The sequence below is a fragment of the Dryobates pubescens genome, chromosome 8 (genome assembly GCF_014839835.1).
Source record: "Dryobates pubescens isolate bDryPub1 chromosome 8, bDryPub1.pri, whole genome shotgun sequence".
Lineage (NCBI taxonomy): Eukaryota > Metazoa > Chordata > Aves > Piciformes > Picidae > Dryobates > Dryobates pubescens.
In genome coordinates this window covers 15,039,147-15,046,605 of record NC_071619.1, presented here as the reverse complement: position 1 = coordinate 15,046,605, position 7,459 = coordinate 15,039,147, and positions in this window count along the sequence as shown.

The following is a 7,459-nucleotide window of genomic DNA, read 5'->3' as shown; positions in this document are numbered from 1 at the left end:
GAGGAATTCCACTTAGATACTTAGCCCACATGGTACACGTGCGCTAATGAGCACATGTGTATTTATGAGGGGTACTTAAGTGAAGGAAAACAAAGTGTAACTGAGAAAAATTCAGAATAACAAAATTTAGTTTTCCTTAAAGTAGTCAGGAGATGATAAAAACTGGATTACTAGAAGTAAGCATTTATGAAGCTATACATGCATAAAATGGATGCAATCCAAAAGACCTTACAGAAGTCTGGCCTTGTTTGAGTGATTTACCCAGGATAATATGGAGTAAAAGAATTAGAATTTTACTCAGCACAGTCAGAAAAAAAAATGAGAGATCTCTGCTCTCTTAAATAGTGGGGGAAAGGTAATAACTGACAGCAGTCAAACAGGTAATCTTGATTCTGCTTGTAAGTTTATAAGATGTTTGAGGTTTCCTACTATCAGAAGTTCAGCATTACTCACATGAATGGAAAAAGGACTGATGAAAATTGTGTTGAATTCTAGGAACAAACACCCCAGGGCTACGTGTATGAGAAGGCTGAGTTTAAGGAGGCTGCCAACTATGACAGCAAATGGTCTGTGTTCATTGAAACAGATCTGAATTTCCACACAGTAAGAGGGCTGCAATACAACTAATCTTATTTCTGTTTGTGACATCTACATTGATCAGAAGCAGAAAGATATTTTTGGTACATGAAAAATAGATGCTTAGCAATTCTTAATTTGAAAAGAGTAATTGTCAAAGTACAACTATTTCTGCAGGAGGCCACAGTCTGTCAACATCCATTTTTATCAACAGATCTAAAAGAATCAACATGGGCAACTGACCTCTCATGCATGATCCTCTCACGCACAAGGGACAGGTCAGTGATTGGTGTGCAATGGCAGACAACTCAATACATTGGTTTTCCCTCTGACTATGATATGAAACGCTATGTGAGACACTAATTTTTGACAGACTGCAGCTGCCATAAAGATTTTTAAATGCCTGTGAAAATCAGCACAGTACAGAGACATTCTGCCATGGTTCCTTTTCTCTGTTTGGGTTACAGACAACACCAGGATGATTAAGGGACTGGAGCATGTGCCTTACGAGGAGGGGCTGAGAGCCTTGGGGCTTTTTAGTCTGGAGAGGAGAAGACTGAGAGGGGATTTAATAAATGTTTATAAGTATCTGAGAGCAGGACAAGGGGCAATGGATATAAACTACAGCACAGGAAGTTCCACCTCAAACTGAGGAGGAACTTCTTCACTGCGAGGGTCGCAGAGCGCTGGAGCAGGCTGCCCAGAGAGGTTTTGGAGTCTCCTCTGGAGACTTTCAGGACCCATCTGGATGTATTCCTATGTGACCTGTGCTGGATTCTATGGTCCTGCTCTGGCACCGGGTTTGGACTTGATGATCTTTGAAGGTCCCTTCCAACCCCTAAGATCATATGATCCTAAGATAGAGATGAGGATTGAAAACTAATAGTTGTAACTAACTTCTTACTTACCCCTAGAAGCCTTAGGACAGCATAGGACCCTCACTGATGGGTGTGTGGGGTTACAGCACCTTCTTTATAGGTGTGAACTGGTGACACTAACTTCGTGGCAGGACTTTGCAACTGCAGCACTGCATGATGTTCTCACCCTTGTATGCATGTACAATTCACAAGAAAACAGCAGAAGAAATGCACATATATCTTAGTCTTTGAATAATTTAATTATCTGGTCAAGATGTAAAAGCAATAAAGATTTGAAAATAACTTTATATGTAGTTACACACAGAGCTGAATTATTTCTCTTCATTTGACATCTTCTAATTTCTAGCTCCATACTTTAATTCTGCTCCTTAAAAAAGAGGATGTTGAAGAGTCAGATTATGTGAATTGTCTGCACTTTAGAGTTAGTGTATTTTAATGAATTTTATAAATTAGGCCATTTAAGTATTTTGGAACACTAGTATTGTAATGAATTTTAAAGTTTCTGTTATGGAATAAGACATTTTCTATTCTATCTCCTTTAGTCTTCTTATTTTCCATACTCTTGAGCATTCTGTCTTTAGTAACATGAATTCACATTTGTATTGAAATTTATTATAAGAAACTATATGAACAAATTATTTCACATTTTTGTCACTTTCAAACATGATTTTGCTGTCCTCTTTCCCACAATTTTTTATTGAGATCACCTATTATGAAAATACATTTTAATGTATTATATGCAATTTGATGTATTATATGCATGGAGGTTTAACATTGGAAACTAAACTTGCAGTCATTTTCACAGCACTTTTAAAGACGAAAACCATATGCATTTGGCTTTGATTCTTTTGTATACTGAAGTAGTTTGATTCAAAAATATGACAAGCAGGGTGCTATATTCTTCAAACTGTTTCCATTTCAGAGAGTATCAGACATATGTGTTATTTGTGATTTCAATACATGATGTCATTTGCCTTTGACGTTCATAGTCACTAGAGAAATCAAACTATTTATGGAGTAGTTCTTAGTAGCAGACCATCCTGAGCCCTTGTGATACATGTAAACTCCTAAGAAGGATAACTGACAGACGTGGTTATTTAAATAGGTTCAAGCAGCACATAAATGTCAAAGGTATTTATAAGGTTTCTCAGTTCAGCTCTGTGTTTGTATCTCAGTGTCTCTGTCCCATCTTGATATCACTTAATGTGGTTAATTCGGTTAAGATTTTCTGCAGAAAGAGAAATATAGTTTCTGAAGAAACAGATCAAATGTATTTATTTTAATTGCATGTCCTGGATAATTTTGTCTGAACATCAGAGCTGCATATTTATAATTTTAAAAAATTTAATATTAGGCAACACTAAACTTTTAGGTTGTGAGAATGTATTCTGTAGGTATTTACAACAGGTACTGTGTACCCCAAACACAGCCAGGTTTTGGCACTGAAATGTTTTGATGTCACTGATCTAGAATGTTTTAGGGATCTTTACAAACAACAACTTTTATATTTCTTCTAAAATAATTTTGTCCCTTTTCTTGCAAAAGTAATCTTAAAAATGTAAACACTCAAGATTTTAAGTTAGCTACTTTTTTCCATATAGTTGCAATTTTTCATGGTCCCTTTAAACTACTGGTGATAAGCTCTAAGGGTTCATGAAGTAAGTAGTTGTGGTTTCACTCCAGTCAGCAGGTAAGCACCACATAGTCACTTACTTACTCACTCCTCAGTGGGATGAGGAAGAGAAGCAGAAGGTTAAAGTGAGAAGACCTGTAAGTTAAGAAAAAGACACTTTGAAATGTAAAGTAAAAGCCACACATGCAAGCAAAGCAAAACAATGAATTTATTCACCACTTCCCATCAGCAGGCAGGCGTTCAGCCATCTCTGGGAAAGCAGGGCTTTGTAATATGTAACGGTTGCTTGGGAAGACAAACATCATTACCCAAAGATGCCACCCTTCCTTCTTCTCCCCTCAGCTTTATATGCTGAGCATGACATTATATAGTATTCAATATCCCTTGGTCAGTTTGGGTCAGCTGTCCCCCCTCACAACTTCAATCCTCAGAAAAGTTTGCTATAAAGAATAAAGGTTCTATTTTAAATCAGGTTTGTTTAAATACTGTTTATAAAGAGTTCAGTGTAAATTTACTCAATTTACTCCTTAGGGAGAATGTCATGTCATTAAATTACAAAAACACATAGCACACAGTCTGGCATGGTGCAAAGGCCAATCTTTTCAATTCCATTCTGTCCTTAACCTCTGTACTCAAACTGCCACCATGGGGAACTGTTGTGATGGTGACAGTGTACATAGTTGTACCTTACAAAGTACACGAAGCTCCTTGGCTCAGCTCATGCCATTTGTTGTCACTTGTGAGTCTGGCTCCACAGGGCAGTGCTACACTTGGATTCACTGCTCTGTGCACATAGCAGTCATTCATTCCCCTGCAAAATCTGCCTGCAAGGGTTTAATGGATGCCCATGTTTGTGAATGGCATTCTATAAATAAATAAGCATAAGATGATAGCAAAAAGGCTTTCAAGCTATGGGCAGTCTGCTCCATTTCCCATTGCCAAATCTTTGAGCCAGCTTTCTCCTCAGAGGGAGACTTATTCTTGTGACCACAAATAAAATTCTAGTTCTTTTAATACCTAAAGCTCTGTGTTCCAGTGTTAAAAATGTTTTAAATAGTAATTTGACTCTCATTTCTTCCTTTTTATTATAAATTCAGAACTGAAACTAAAATAGCTCCTACGATGAAAGCTTTTTTCAATCACTTCCTTTGCAAATCTTCTCTATGCATTTTCTATTGCTATTCCTAATGGAAAACATTGCAGAATTTTACAGGCTATTAATGTACAAAACATTTCAATCACAGAATCACTGCCAGAAGTTAGCCCCTTTCTTGGCAAAATTTAATGGTAGAAGACATTTTCCCCTTCAATTAAGTACTGTTCCAAAACCGGTATATGCTGACTTTTCAAAAACTTTCCATAATGGTCAAGCTTCAAACATTGGAATGGGAAGTCATATATGACATTTTCCAAGCATGGTGATGAACTTGGCACAAGTTTTACTTTAGAGGTTTTTTGCATGTTCATGTGTTACCAATATTTTAATAATTGTTTTACATTTATTTGTCTGAGCTTTCCCAGAACCTATCAATCATCTGACGCCATTGACTTGATCTGTGTACACTGCTCTCAGAATCAGTTGAAATCCTGGCCCAAAATCTCTTCCTTTCTGTTTGCACGAGATGTACAAATCTGCAAGGGGTATATCCAGATTCAAAAGATCAAGATGAGGATGACTTGCTGGCATAATTTCTCAACTGAATCTATAGCCCAAGTCAATCCAAATGATTTAGTGAGGCAAAGTTCATGTTGTTTATGAGTTTACATGGTTGCATGGCTACATGTGCTAGGACTGAGAAAAAATTCACCATTTCCATAGCCATGCTACTCTGCCAGCAACCTGCTGTCCTTCTTCCAGTACACTCCCGACCTGACGAAGAGAGAGGCCCTTTTGTATAAAAGGCTTGTCCTATTGAACCAAAGAAGTGCTTTAGCTATAACTGTGGGAGGATTTAGTTAATGTAAGCTATGTCTCAGGTAGGCAGCTGAAAGTATAGCTAAACCAGAAAAGGCATAGAGCCAAATTTTTGCTATGTAACCTTTAAATTGTACCAATTTGCCCTGCTCTTCTTCTGCAGTTCTTGAAATCAGAGAAATACTGATGTAACTTCACTGTAGATGTGCTCTCACAAATCCACAATGACAACAGTACAAAATAAGAGTTTTCTCAGGCACTGTTGAGATTTCAGGAGCTCTGTGTATTATTAATAGTAACTGCTAATACTCTGCCAGGCACCTCCACCAGATATGAGTTACCAAAGAGTGCACAGATCAGTGGATTGGGCCTCTGTCTGTAAAACTGCTGAAGACAACATGTGTAATAGGATTACTGACATAGATTTTCAGAGGTGATCAAATCTCATCAGGTTTTGACTCATTTGGATGAGTGACTTTATATTCCTTTGAAAAACGCTGTCAGAATTTTCACTGATAATTATGATTCTGACAAAATTTTCTAGGAATAGATTTGAACAGAAAGAACCTCTCTGGGAATATAAAACAGTATACACATTTTTTAAGAGGACAAACTTGTGAGAAATAATATTTCATGAATTGGCAGAGAATAAAGAAATAATGGTTTTCTTTGGTATTAAAGAATGTAACAGATTTAAAGTTCATAAGTTAGAATCCTTCTTCTTAGTCATGTGAGACACTGAACAAAGAAAATCTATGTTGATTATTATCTTGTAAATATGATTAATTAATATATTAAGACCAGTGAGTGTTTTGTAGAAGCTTTGTAAAAACGCATATATGTAACTGGCATCACCATTGCCAAAGGCTGGATCAAGGCTCTAAAAGCTGCCCAAGGGAGATAGACTGTTTTCTCTCTCATCTATGTGAGAATTACCAGACCTAAAAAGCACCATTTAAAAATGAAAATGTTGGCTTATTGAAAGATTACTGTTGAAAGTTTCAAAACAGTTAATATTAATCTATCTTCTTGGTTGCCTGTTTTAAATATGTTCCAATTAGAAGCTTAGTATTAACAATAATGGAATTTGTAGTCCCAGATGTTATCCAGGGAATCAAAGGCTCCAGAGCAGTCTTGGAACAGCCTTGAGCATTTGATGTTTGAGAAAATGAACAAAAAATGTGCTCTCTAGGCACAAAAATCTAACACAAGGCAGAGAAGTAAGATAAACAGACTGTGACACTGTTTGCTTTACATATGAAAAAGATTGCAAAGGGTGGCAAAAGCTAAAAGTTTATTTTATATAAATTATATATAAAGGAGATAGAAGGCTGAAGTAAACTTCTGGGAAAGGCCATGATGAATAAATAGTTTTAACTCTCTACTACTGAAGTTATTTTTTATACTACAATGATATATCCATATTTAAATGGTATTTTTGCTTAATTCTTAATCAACACAGATCTTTCAATTGAAAAGCTTCTACCTCTATTTGTTCAAAAATGGGAGGTGCAAAAAGGTAGGTTAATTAGTTCTCTTGGTAACAATCATTCCTATCCTGCTCTGATTACATGTCTAGAAAATAATTAACAGGTTTTCTCTAATGCTTCCTAAAGATGTTGAAACTGTAGAACAAATATTGACGGAGAGGCAGCAAAACTTGCCCAGACAGGAGAAAATAATGGTTTATATAACTGAAAACACTTTGCCAAAAACAGAATAGAAATTCTGGAAGCTCTTATTCAAAAGGGCCAAATGTCGTGTGCACATGCACTTGGGTACTTTCAGTCCATGCACATGTCCCATCACCTTTGTAGTGCACACAAAAGTGCTCTTTTGCTCTCCTGAAGATTTGCAGACCCCAGTTCCTGACGCTGGGAGTCCATTGTGAGATGGTTTAGCACACAAGCCAGCCTTTGGGAAACAAAAGGAGATAGTCATGAGGATCTGGAGAGGTTTTGGCATGACCAGGCTTTCAGAAACATTAGCAGGAGCTTACAAGTATGGTGTTTGCCACTGTTTATCAGTGGAAGAGAGGAATTTGGGGAGGAGGTAGAGGAAACAAGTCTGCACCTTGTAACTGGGTTGAGCACATTGGGTAAGAAGAACTTTGAACTGCAGTGTGTAAAGAGATGGAGGCAGCTCACACTCCTCTGTTCAATGATGGGGTGCCTCTTTTCTTCTTTGTTCCTCCCAACACCTATGCAAACCCCTTTCCCCACATATGAGCTCTGCCTTTGGTTTCAGAAAACCAAAGAGAGACGTTTGCTTCTAGCACCTGCTTGGCTGCAGATCAGGGTCGAAGACCACCTGAGCCCATGAGTGTTATGCAAGAGGTTGTTATGAAGGGGCCCCAGCCTGCAGCATCCATCAACCCGCCTCCCTGCTTCCCCTCCAATGCTGGCTTTGTACTTCAGGAGGTTGCGAAAGCCCCAGGACTACATAAAGCATTCACTG